This window comes from Eschrichtius robustus, chromosome 3, assembly GCF_028021215.1.
Source record: "Eschrichtius robustus isolate mEscRob2 chromosome 3, mEscRob2.pri, whole genome shotgun sequence".
Classification (NCBI taxonomy): domain Eukaryota; kingdom Metazoa; phylum Chordata; class Mammalia; order Artiodactyla; family Eschrichtiidae; genus Eschrichtius; species Eschrichtius robustus.
The window spans coordinates 41,054,739-41,069,174 of NC_090826.1; the positions used below are offsets into that span (position 1 = coordinate 41,054,739).

At 38.9% G+C, this 14,436-nt stretch overlaps 1 protein-coding gene across 1 annotated transcript in view; it reads right to left on the minus strand.

Annotated features, from left to right (window-relative positions):
* The window catches only part of AGBL4 (AGBL carboxypeptidase 4), a 1,261,847-nt gene that overhangs the window by 640,247 nt on the left and 607,164 nt on the right, over window positions 1-14,436 (minus strand). The window lies entirely within an intron of this gene.

Below are 14,436 nucleotides of genomic sequence, written 5' to 3' on the forward strand. Positions count from 1 at the left end.
TCATAGTTCTGTTGAGCTTTCTGACATTGCTCCCTACTTCATAATCACACAAAAGCAGGAGTCCTACTTGCAACACTCAGAATCTTGCATTGACTTTCATTCTGACTTACTGATAACCCTCATGGCTTTTGACTTCATGACTTTTTTTTCCCATTTTGGACCAAGCTTCATTTATTGTTTCAGAAACAAATTAACAGCCTTTTCAGTAAGGCTTGGTGTCCAAAATACTCTGAACACCCACACCCCATGTGTATATTCTGGCTCTTTGTACAGGTTCTGAATGTCTCTCATCCAATCTTTTCTATACACCATTGTCAAATAGTTCTCCTAAAAAGAGCTTTGATCATCTCCTCCCTGCCTATAGTCACTCAACAATTTCACATGGTCTCCAGTATAAGGTAGAGGTTCCTTAATAAGATACTCAAGACCTTTCAAACTTTAGCCCTAGATCAATACATTGGACTTATCAGGCTCTAGCCTCCTACTTCTATACTTACATGACAGACACTGGACCTCTCATTCTTCCTGGAATATATTTTATGCTTTCCCTCTTTCATGCCTTTGCTCACACTTTCCCCATATGCCTGATCACCCTTATTTCCAGCTTTCTAACAAAACATGTACCCTCTACCAGGAAGCTCATCATAATTTCATGATTCTGTTCTACCTACCACATGATTGAGGTATCAGCTAACCTGTGCTGGGCCAATGATCACATCACCATATCACTACTCGAGGAGGGCTGGCCTCATGAATAAACAGACTAGGCAACTGTCTATATCTTGGTCTTTAGAAATGCTCCACTGCTCCTTCCCAGAGGAAGGATACTCACTTAGGCTGAGGCTTCGAGGATGAGAAGGAACGACTACAGAAAGAGCACAGCAGGCCAAAAAAACATTATGTACAAAGGTGGTAAATAAATAAATCACTGTATTCTAGGGATTCCAAGTGCTCTATGCCATGATGCAACTGAGATTCAGAATAAGAAGAAAAAAATGTGTTTTAAAGAATGTTGAGTATATAGAATTAACTTAATGAGGATCCATGCTTCATGAGATACTCTTATTTGGGCCTAATCTTACTTTACTTTATTTTGTTCTGTTTATTTATTTATCTTTAAAATAAATTCTAGATTTTTACCATTATGACCAGGGTTCCATGATCAATCTTGTATCCTGGTACACATTTTAAGAGTTACTGTCAGATATTTACCTAGAGGTAGAATTGCTGGGTGTTAGGGTATGTAAACGCTCAACATTTACAAGACAATGCCAAATTGCTGTGATCTGGAGGATAGCATTAAAGAGGTAGTACAGATAAGAATACCCAACCAAGTTATTCACCTTCCCAGATTTGTTAAGCCAAGATTTTTCCTTGAAGCTACTGATGACCAGATTAGGAAGACGACCTAGCACCAACCACATTCTTGGAAGTTGCAGAAGAAGGGGTTTATCTTCACTGGAGCGAGGCTTATTGAGCTCCTCCACCACCTTCATGGTGGGGGTCATGTTGCCTTGCCACACTCTGCCTGTTCATACAGCTAGGCCCACCACGGTTGCAGTTCTAGATTTTTATGTTGCAGGAATAACCCAACAGAGCCTGGCCTCACGTGTTGCATCACGCAACTCTTGCATCCTGCACCCAGGGCTTCCCTGTTGTTGCTGAGGCACAAGGCACAATGTGACCTGCTTGGCACCCACACACTCACACTGGCTCACCTACCCAGGCCCATGGGGCTGCACGCTACAGGTGGGCCAGCATGGAGTGCTGCGGGCTTGCACACTGCCCACCTCCTTAGTGACTCATTCTGTATCCTGTGACTCACTCTGCTGATGCATCTGCTGCTGCTGTCCTGGAACTTGTTTCACCAGCAGCCACCGGGGTTTAGATCACACAGCCTGAAGTATGGCAGAATTGATGCTCAATAGGGCACATTTTCACTGATGGGAGGGGAGGGAGGCTGAGAACCAAATATGTTAGCTGCAAAGCTACTGCCAGCCAGAAACACGCCTACATACATTTACCTCCTTCTCTATATTAAATCCCCCTTTCTCTCACTCTTGGTTCTGAGATTGCCTCCCTCCCAAATTAAAAAGCAGTATTAGCATATAAATTTTTATCTCAGGGAAGCCAGTCAGCATTCTAGACTATGAAACCATATAAGAAAAATACTGAACAGGGGTCAGTACCACATTTGTAGGGGAGAAAGAAACTCAGCCCAGTTGTAGCAGAGCATACATCTTCTCTTCTAATACACGGATTGCCTGGTCATCCAAATAGCTCTTTATATCCTGCCCCATGACCCCCTTGATCCTTATAACAACTGAATAATTCCTTGCTGAACTGATTACACCAGTCCCTTTCTACTCCCTTATAGGGCCTTGCGTTTTTCTATTTCACTTTTCACAGCTTCATCAACTCCAACCCAGATCATTGCTGTCATGAGCCACATACCCTTTTTCTTTTTAAAAATTGAGGTAAAAGTCACATAACAAAATTACCCATTTTAAAGTGAACTATTCAGTACATTCACAGTGTTTTGCACCCACCACCTCTGTCTAGTTCCAAAACATTTTCATCACCCTAAAAGTAAACCTTGTACTCATTAAGCATTCCCCTGGTCACATACTTGTTTTATTAATACTACTTTTCTTTACCCCCAGTACCCAAATAATAAATTCAGGAATACACATACCTATCCATCTCCTCCCAAATCCTTGTTTGATGAGTAAAAAAAATATAAATCATTGCTAGTAAGTTTAATTTAATTTACTCTTCTAGTGATACGAAGATATCAAGCAAGATGGAAATCTTCTAAAGGAAAATCAACCAGAGAGCAGGACTCAATTAAATTGCACATTTATTTATGAAGCACCCACAATATGTAAGCCTGAAGGAGGATGGGGGATTTAAATTCACATTTATTGAGTAATTCCATGTGTTACTCACCATGTGACTTACTAGTTTTTAGTCATTCAGTCCTCACGCTAAGCCTATACAGTTAGAACTGTATTTTCTGGTTTGCAGATGAGAAAACTAAGGCTCAAAGAGGTTAGATGAGAAATTAGATGACCAGAACCCAACTTTGCAAAGACAAACCCCAAGCCCTTTCCACTAAACCATCCTGTCTCAAAATTGTTAATATTTTGGGAATATTTAATAATTATCTTTGGATCTATAACAATGTTAAACCTTAAATAGTCAATTCTATTATATGACAGTTGTCTAGTGCTACATAACAAATCACTCCATAACTTAGTGGGTTAAGGCAACAATCATTTATTTGCTCACAATTGTGTTTATAAGCAATTTGGGCTAGACTCAGCTGGGAAGTTCTGTTCATCTCACAAGGAATTTCTAATGTAATTGCAGTCATCCAATGGTCAGCTAGGGCCGCATGATATAAGATGGTTTCACTCACATGTCTGGTAGTTGGTGTGACTGTTATCTGGGGTACCCCAGTTCTCCTTCACATGGTATCTCATTCCTTAGCAAGTTAGATGACTCCTTCACATAATGACAGAAGCGTTCTAACAGCACCAAAGCAAAACGACAAGGGCTTTTATTGCCTAGCTGCAGAAATCAGTTTCTCTTCTGCCACGTTACAGTGGCAAATCTAGACCCAAAGGGTGGGGAAATAGGCTCCACCTTTCATGGGAAGAATGTCAGTATCACACTGCAGAGGAACGTGAATTCTGGGAGCTGTGTTTCATTGAAGGCCATTATTGTAAAAATCTGTCACACATAATCTGAAGTTAATTCTTCCCAACTGATTGCTTTTCTGTTTTTGCAAAGTCCTAGGCACAAGGACCTCTTCAACTGTTCTTTGGAGAGCAGGAACCAGGTCATCATTCAGAGTCACTGTTCTGGTGCCTACAGTGGGTGGCTCAGGTAGGGAATCTGAATATTGTTTCCATTTGTGTGGGTTACACACCCCCTGTAGTCATCAGCATACAAGGCTTGATCACAGCCCATATTTCAAGTGATTCTGGGATCCAACCAAAACCCTCCAGTTCTAAATGAGTTTAGAGTGGAAACAGATGAACATTTAAAAAAAAAAAAAAGACTTTTTCTGCAAGAATATGTCTAGAAATAAACTATGGAAATAAGTGATGTGGGAGCAGAACTCACATATGTTTCTAACTATTAGAAGTGCAGGAGCTACAATGTGATAGTCATTCCACTGATCACCAACCTTCCTTGCGTGACTTGTTCCTTCCTTCCATATCAATTCAGTAAGTATGATCAACGGCTGTGATGTGGCTAGCTCTGTGTCCTTGAGGTATCTCTTTCTCAAATACCTCTGTGTATCTTCCAGGGGGATAGTCACATTTTCCTCTGTGCCCACCCCCCATATTACTCATGCATTTTCCTATAGTGGCCATGAGAATGTACCTTGCAAACCTCCAACTACAGGGAAGCATAATTGATCTAGGACTCCAACTCCTGCAATCTAAAATCCAGAGCTTCATTTTCTCCAAAGCCACCTTTCTCACAGATTGCTCACAGCCAAAAACCTAATGACTGAATACTAAGGCAGAGCCATTCTTGGGAGACATGAGACTCCTCCAACATGTAATTTTAACTCAAGGACTCCCCAGTGACCTTGCTGAACTTTTCACCCAACCTTCCTTCCCTCCTTTGCTTGGCATCAGACTCACAATCTTAAAGGTCTCCAAACCTCCTTGGCTCTCTCCTCATTTTCTTTCACAGGTATTTCCCTTAATAAAATTCTTATATTTTTCAATCTTGCATTTTTCAATTCTTACATTTTTGGCATCTGCTTATCAGGAGACTCGAACTAACACATTGCTCTGCCAATAGACTGTGATTTTCTTAGTGGTTCAGGATATGTTGTATACACCTCTATATTCTCACTTCGTACTACACTCCCTGATATATAGTTAATGCTCATAAGAGCCTTCTGAGTGAGCAAATTCCATAACCACTTATTCACTACATTTCAAAAATAACAACTAATGTTTATTGACATCCTATGCACCACATACTGGGCTAAGAGCTACATAAGAATTATTACATTTAATCCTCATAAAAGAATTATTACATTTAATCCTCATAACAACCTCTATTATCTCTAACTTAGACATGAGGAAACTGAAGTACAGAGAGGGTAAGAAACTTGTTCAAATCACATAACTAGCAAATAGTAGAGCTGGGACTTGAACTCAAGATGTCAGATTCTAGAGAACATATCTTAGTCTAAAATATATTTCTTCTTAAACCATAATTCAAAAAGATACATCCAGCACAATGTTCATTGCAGCACTATTTACGATAGCCAGGACAGGGAAGCAACCTAAATGTCCATCGACAGATGAATGGATAAAGAAGATATGGCACATATATACAATGGAATATTACTCAGCCATAAAAAGGAACAAAATTGAGTTATTTGTAGTGAGGTGGATGGAACTAGAGTCTGTCATACAGAGTGAGATAAGTCACAAAGAGAAAAACAAATGCCGTATGCTAACACATATATATGGAATCTAAAAAAATGGTACCAATGAACCTAGTGGCAGGGCAGGAATAAAGACTCAGACATAGAGAATAGACTTGAGGACACGGGGAGGGGAAGCTGGGATGAAGTGAGAGAGTAACATTGACATATATACACTACCAAATGTAAAATAGATAGCTAGTGGGAAGCAGCTACATAGCACAGGGAGATCAGCTCTATACTTTGTGACGACCTAGAGGGGTGAGATGGGGAGGGTGGGAGGGAGGCTCAAGAGGGAGGGGATATGGAGATATATGTATACATATAGCTGATTCACTTTGTTGTACAGCAGAAACTAACACAACACTGTAAAACAATTATACTCCAATAAAGATGTGAAAAAAAAATAAAATAAAATATAGTTCTTCCTGATGTTCCAGCTACAATGATAGAGGATGAAAAAAACATATAGAGATGAAAAAGAAATAGTTCCAAATTTCCAGATCCAGATTAGGAGAGACAGACACTTTGTTCATTCATTAATACGTTGAATATCAACCATCTTCCAGGAACCACATTAAGCATTGAGAATTCAGATTGGGGATAAGGCATTGATGCTGCCTTCAAGAAAATTACAATCTAGGAGTGAAACAGACAGGTGGACATGCAGTGCCCCTCAGTGTGGTAAATGTTAAGCAGGATTTTCATATGGGATGAGAGCCAGATGTGTGCCTTGCAAAAATTAAGAGCGGGAGAGGGAGGAGGGCATGTAGCAAGAAATGCTTCCCTGATATGATTATGACAGAGGAGAAGCCTTATGAACCAGTAAAGATCTATAGGAAAGAGAGGGAGAGTGATTTATGAATTGAGGGAAGGGATGTCTAGGAATTTGGTAATTTGACTGGAGCTTAAATGGTGGGTAGAACTTTAATAAGGGAGATGGTGGGAAAGGACGTTGTGAGCAGAGATAAGCAAAATATATAAAAGTGTGGAGGTAGGACCTATACCCTGCGTTCCCTGAATAATAAGTGTGGGTGAGGCACAAGGTCCAGGGAAGAAGTTAATAGAAGATAATGTCTGAAAACCCATCCAAGTTCATTGTTGAAGGGTTTGAAAATCAGTGTGAGCAAGTATGATGTTATTACTGTAGCATCAAGGAGCCATGGGGTTTAAGTAGGATAGAGCATCATCAATTTTAGATAGACTAGTCTGACATATTACCCCGAGGGTCTGTAAGGGTGGAAGAACAAAAATAAATCTTACAACAGAAAGGGAAAGGAGAACAACCTTATATTAAGTGCCTTTTGTGTGCATGGTCTAAGGCTGGTGTTTCATTCCTATCTATTTATTTAATCCAAAAAATAATATTTTGAAACAGATATTAACGCCTTTATTTTACTGGTCAGAAGGCAGCTCACAGAAGTTAACTTACTTCCTCCGAACCAAATAATAAGGTAGAAACTGGTAAAGCCAAAATTTGAGACCAGGTCTATCTAACTCCTGAGTGTGTACACCTACACTATCCTGTCTTTAATCCTGAGAAGGACTTTGCAATTGTATATTTATTCTATTAGTCATTAAGCCAGTCAACAAGTATTTATTAATCTCCTACTATTTGTCAGGCCCTGTCCTATTTGCTAGGAATATAGTGAACCATACAGGCAAATCCCTACTTTGGAGCTTACATTACAGTGGTATGAGACAGATGTTATACTAGTGAAAAAAGAGATTATATGTTAGGAGGTTATGAGTGCTATTAGAATCATAAAACAAGGCAAGGGGATAAAGACTGAAGATTTAGGCATTATAATTTTATATTGTGTAGTTAGGAAAGGTGGCATTTGAACAGAGATTTTAAGAAATGGTGGAGCATGTGGATTTCTTAGAGAAGAGTTTCTAGGCAGAGGAAACAGAGTATAAGTGTTCTTGGGCAGGACCTTATTTGACACGTTCATGGAACAGCAAGGAAGCCAGTGAAGTAAAGCAAGTGAGGTGGAGAATGGTAAGAGATGAGTTCAGTGAGGTCACAGGGTGGTAGAACATGTTCGGTCTTGTAGGCCACAGTAAGGACTAGAAATTTTACTCTGAGATAGATATGAGCAAGAGTAGAAGCATGGATACCAGCCAGGAGACAACTGAGTAGTTTAGGCTAGCGGTGATTTTAGACTAGGTGATTGCAGTGATAGCTGAAATGTGATCAGATATGGGATTGTGAAGGCAGAGAAAACAGGATTTGCTGAATCATTGGATACAGGGTGTGAGAAAAAAAAAAAAAGCCAAAAAGTAATCCAAGTTCTTTGATTTAAACACCTGGTTAAAGGGTAGTTCCATGAATATACGGAATACTATGGGATATATGACCAGGGGCAAAGTCGGAGCTGGAGAAGATACAAATCTGAAAGTCACCAGTATATAAATGATATTTCAAGCCACAGGACTGGGTGAAATCACTTAAAGAATGAATATAGATAGAGAAAACTCCAACATTTACATGTTGAGAAGGAGAAGAAGAAAATACACAAGAAAGGAATGGTCAGGAGGTAAGGAGGAAAATCAGAATAATATAGAATTTCAAGTCAAGCAGAGTGTTTAAGAAGGAGGGAGTGTACAAGGATTCCAATTTCTTCACATTCTTGCCAGCATCAGCTATCTTTTGTGTGTGTGTGTGTGTTTTGTAATAGCCAACCTAACAGGTGTGATATCTCATTGTAATTTTCATTTGCATTTTCCTGATAATCAATGTTGAGCATTTTTTTCCCATACCTGTTGGCCATCTGTAAGTCTTCTTTGGAGAAAGGTAAAATGGTGCAGCAGCTATGGAACAGTATGAGGGTGCCTCAAAATATTAAAAATAAAACTACCATATGATACAGCCATCTCACCTCTGGGTATATATCTAAAAGAATTAAAATCAAGATCTTGAAGAGATTTTTGTATTCCCCTATTCACTGCAGCATTATTCACAACAGAGAAGATATGGAAACAACACAAGTATCCATCAACAGATGAATAGATAAAGAAAATGTTGTATATACCAAAATGAAATCTTATTCAGCTTGAAAAAGGAAGGAAATCCTGCCATTTACGAAAACATGGAAGTATCTGGAGGACATTATGCTAAATGAAATGCTAGTCACAGGACAAATATTGCATGATTCCACTTATGAAGTTTTGAAATAGTCAAACTCATACAAGTGGACAATACAGTAGTAGCTGTCAGGGGCTGGAGATAGAGGAAATTGGGAGTTTTTCAATGGGTATAAAGTTTCAGTTATGCTAAATGAATAAGTTATAGAGATCTGTTGTAAAACATAATGCCTATACTTAATAACAGTATTGTGTACTTCAAATTTGTTGAGAGGGTGAACACCATGTTAAATGTTCTTATCACAAAACAAACAAAAGCAAAGTGATACAAGGAAACTTTTGGAGATGTTGGATAGGTCTATTATCTTGTGGTGATGGTATCTCTGGTGTTTTCTTTTGTCCAAAATCATCAAATTGTACACATGAAGTATGTGCAACTCTTTGTATATCAATTATGCCTCAATAAATTCATATTTTAAAAGGAGGGGGAAAGGAGAAGGGAGTGATCACTTACTGCTGAATGGTCAAGAAGGAAAACTAACCAAATGGGATGGGGACATGGAAGTAACTGGTGACACTGACAAGAATAATTTCAGTGGAATTATGGGGAAATGGCCTTGGAGTTGGCCTAAGAGTGAGAGAAAAAGAGATAGAAAATAGTCTATCTTTCAAAAAGTTTTTCTATATCAAAAGCCAGAGAATTGGGTCAGCAGGTGAAGGAAAATGGGGGGTGAAATTGTTTTATTTTTTTTTAAGTTGGAATAATATATAATATTTGTATGCTGACAGGAATAATCCAGTAAGGACTGGAAAGAGATTAGGGAGAAGTGAGAAGGAAATTTCTCATCTATATATTGGGTTGGCCAAAAAGTTCGTTTGGGTTTTTCCGGACCTCTTACAGAAAAACCTGAACGAACTTTTTGGCCAACCCAACGTTATATACAGGTGCATAGAGTTGAGATCCAGGGCAAAAATGGCTATAGATAGGAACACAAAGAATCCATCAATTTTAGAGAGAAGGATAGCAAAGTTGTAATAAATTCATAGATTTGCTGGTTGGAGGGTAGAAGGATGTTCTCCAGGGATTGCTTCTATTTCCCCATGAAATAAAAAAGCAGTCATTGTTGGTAGGTAAGTTTCTTTACCCTAATTTCATGTTTTACACTCATGGCTTCTTTCTAAGTATTCATTCCCTTCTCCTTAGGGCCATTTTTGGTTGATGAATTTGTAAGAATGGGATGAGATTGTTTAGGAATGACCAACAGAGAGTATGCATTCTGCTCTGGCCCTCTGTGCTGTGCAACTTCTAGGAGAATACTCTATCTCTGGGAAGAAAGTAGGCCTGAAGCTTTCTAGGGCTCCCTGTGATTGACTGGTTTTCTCCACTTGAAAGTCCGCTGATCTGCAGATATATGCTATGTTTTCTTTATCAGCAATAACGATGATATCTTTAATCTCCATCTGCTAACTCTTGTGCCTTTCTGTCCAAAGATTCTGAACTCAGGTGGGAAAGAAAAATGACATCTATTTGGACCTCTTAAGCCACCATAATCTTTAACTGAGTGTGAGGAGGGGAATGGGAATGTTGAAATTTGAGGAGAGAAAAAATGTAAAATTGTCTACTGAAAGAATGGAAGAGTAAATTGACTTGGCAAATGTAGTACGGGCTCATCTGATGTTTGAGGTAATTTAAAGAGAAACCAAAAACAATGGTTTTGATTTTTTTCTCCAGATATACTCATCTCCTCAGGTATGACTGAAAAAAAAATTATCTTGATATTGTTGGATTTAGCCAGAACTGGAGTTTTTTTCAGGAAGTAAGACAGGGGGCCAGAGGGTAAGGTAGTTGAAGGTGTATGTGGAGGAATGATTATAAAGATAAACCATGGACTCTTAAGGAAGGAAATAATGATTCAAGGCAGGTGAGAGAACTGAAAAGATATTAGGGTCAATTGTTTGAGTTTCTCGTGGGGATCACAGAATTGTAAAAGTGGGGGTATGAAGTGGATGGACTGAAAAGATAGATAATGCAGGTATTTTTTTCACATTTTATCACCTCTGAAAAGGAAAATGTAATGGCAATTTAGATTCAATAAAATATGGTAGTAATCTAAGGTATGACAATGAATAGAGTTTCTGAGGAGGGTGAAAATGAAAGAACTGAGATGCGAAGGCATTAGAATACTGAATGTCAAAATCACCAAGAATGGTGACAGGAGTGGTGACAATGACACTGGAATATAGAAGTTTCTCTAGGATGCTTTCCAGCTCTCGTGTGCTATTACTAAAACCCGGAAAAAAAACTTACTTGATTGACTTGCTATTTACAGTGAGGTTAAAAGATATCCATCAGCAGAACAAAGTCTACAGGGAATCATACATGCTGTACTAAAAAGTCAGTAGGTTGTCCTGAGCTCCAAATCAGGGCTGAAGACCTTTACTCATAGATCTGTTAAGATACCAAATAAGTGGCTACATGGGAAGTGCCCTGAGCTATGTGCAAGAAAGATGAGATGAGTAGCTGGCTACCTGAGTAGATGGTATAGTGATGAGTGACAAGTCATGGAATCTATGCATAGTTTTATTCCTAAATCACTTGGTCAAGAGTCATTAATTGTTCTTGATCAGAAGGTTCTTCCTGCCTATACAATTATGTACATAATTACCCTAGGAGGGCATAGTGTTATTAATGGGAAAACAAGATCATAGACTTGGTTTTCCACATTCTCTATGCACAGAGTATGCATTTATCTTATGAATGTTTGATGGTGATGATGACGGAAATGAAAGAGCCATATTTTCCACACTTGGAAACTATATATCTTATTGACCAATTTTATTAGTAATCAGGCATTTGTTGAGCACCAGCTGTATACAGAGCATTAGAATGAGTCTCAAGTTGTAGTAAGGTAGGTAAAATAAGTGGGATCTCCAAAAATAGACTTAGTAAGGATCCCAGACATACAAATATATTTACATACATACACACAAATACACATACTTCCAGAAACACATGAATCTACATACTTAGAGTCACCAACATGCACGTCACACTCCACAAAAAGGGAAAGGCGCATGTAGAGTACTCCAGTTCCATTACTATAGCTATCTTGTGAAGGAACAATCCCTCAAGTTATAAAGTAGCATGTAATTCCTCTTGCTTACACAATCACCAAAGCAAACTTGAAATAATGATTTGGCTTCCAGTGTGGCTTGATGATAGAAGATAATGCACAGATGATAGAGTATGTGGACCTTGTGTAATCTGCTTCTAGTGAGAGTCTTTTCTCAAGATATATTAATAAATTGTTGCATCGATGCCTACTTTAATTGTGTATACAAAATTTTAGCTAATATAAGTCTATATTTCAGGGCCTGATCACCCCTGGGTACTATCAAAAAAGATTATCTTAACCTTCTAGAGGCTTCTGTTTTCTCTCTCTTTTATACATCCATCACACACACACACACACACACACACACACACACGCAAGTACACACTGTCTACGTCCCATAATGTATGTGGGGAAATTTGGAATGGGGCTATCAGAACACAAAGGTGTCATCATGACTTACTCCCTGTTAAATTCAACAACAAAAGACAAGGTTGATTGAGAGTTAGAGAATTGTCCTGGTCCTAGGCCAGGAAAGAGTAACAAGTGGCAACTCCTTGACAAAACTCTAGCCTGTCTTTCAAGGGTCACTCCTATCCAAACAATCTGGCTTCAAAGTCCTATTTAGACTCCTATCTTGTGGAAAACACATGGTGGAGTGGAAATAGTGCTGGAATATCCAAACCCCTGAATTCTAATTCTGACTCTACCACTGAACTTGATTCATCCTTAGTCAAGTCTTTTTGCCACATAATCTAGTATAGAAACCCATGTATACAAATAATGTCTTTAAAATGTGGTATGATGGAGTAATCTCTGTGGTGTGAATACAGATGAATGCTTGACTAGCTTTTACTGGTCTTGGTCAGCCAGACTGAAATGGTTTCATTACCATCTAACCATTCTTATGTGATCTTTTAAATAATCAGATCATAATCACGATCACTGAGGAACGATATGTGATGTGAATAACACTTCTTCAGTTATTAAAACACTTTCATAGCCATATGTCAGATGATTCTCCACAAACCGGTGAGGTTGACAGGACTGATAGGACCATGCTCATTTTATAGATGAGGAAACTGAGGCTCATAACAACAGAGCAACGTATCAGTCAGATTGAAACAATAACCCCAATTCCCATATGATCAGTTTCTTCTGATTCCCTGTGGTCCCTAGCACGATGCTCTGCACTTGGAGGAACTGAGTGTCATGCCTTCTGCCTGCTCTGCTCTTTTACAGAGGTCTGGTAAGCCCAGTACATTGATTTCATGGTCCCCCTGAAGGGGCCACTTTCTTACTGAAGGATGGGGAGGGAATAGCAGCTGCTGCTTAGAGATAGAGCCTGAGGTTTGCCAGGGAAATTCAGGTATCACTGAGATGATGGGAGCTCAGGAAACAAGACAGGAATTAATGCCAACTGGTAACCAATTTTCCTAAAGCAATAAATCTCTTTTCCAGAACTCTGGCCCCAGAGGAGACTTTCACTGGGTTTCACAGGGAGAGCCTCAAACTGAACATGACAGTTAGAAGGCTGTGATACACAGGAATTATAAATGAAATTATGATATGTCTGAGGCTAAGTGACAGAGTCTACAAAAGTCAGTGCATTTAGCAGGGTGGAGTGAGGAGAACAAAGGATTTGAAGCCAGGCATATTTGGACTGAAATCCTGATCCTGTCGCTTACTAGCTCTGTGGCTTTGGGAAAGTCACTTCATACCACTGAACCTTAGTTTCCTCATCAATACAATGCAGGGTTATAAAATAGTAGCAGTAATAGTCTCTGTAAAAAGGCAAAGCCTGGCAGAAATGTGAAGTATAATAGTTTTTCTTAAATTTGATGCTCATTCATTGTACCTAGCACTAATATGGTATACTACATATTTTTAAGGCCTAATTCTACTAGTCATTTCCAATGGAAAATCCTCTGATCCTGCATGTAGAATTCATGTCTCCCTCCTTTGGGTTCCTACAGTCCCTTGCACAGAATTCTGATCTTGTACTTACCACTACACATGGTCATTATGACAGCTCTGTGTCTATTTCATTCATCATTGTAACCCCTGGGCTTGGCACATAGTAGGTACTCAGTAAATGTTGAGTAAATAAATGAACAATGTCTTTCCTAATAGAACACAAGCTTTCCAAGAGCAGAAACTAGGTCTCATTGTGGTATTTAATCTTTATAAGAACAAGGACCATGCCTGTTTTCTGCCTGCTGGTCACAGCTGAAACACTAGAAGCAGTAACTAGAACAGTTCCTAGGGATGAATGCGCTGACTCTGTATCTCCAGCACTCAGTGCAGGACCTGAAACACAATGGATGCTCAGTGAAAGCTTGCAGAATGAATGAATAAATGAATGAAAGAATTCTTCTTGAATTGATCCTATCACTAAAGTAGGTAAAAATCCATCTGCTTGGGGTAACTGAAGAATAGTCGGTAATTAGTGGGTAAGTCTTGTTAAGAGATGGTATCAGGGCTGCATAGTTCCATCCAAATGAAGTCAAATCTTATATATTACAGCTAGAAGGATCTTTAAAGACTACTCAGTTATCTTATGCTGATACAACACCCTTATGTTCTTTCCTCAAATATGGGAGATTTTATTTTTGTTTCCATAATGTTAAGAACAATGGGAAGCCATGAAGTATTTTAAGCAGGTTTACATTTTTCAAAGATCAATCTTGCTGCACTATGGAGAATAGTTTGGAGGTAGACACAATCTGGACAAAGGAGATCAGTGAGGAGGCTACTGCAGTAACTCAGTGAGAA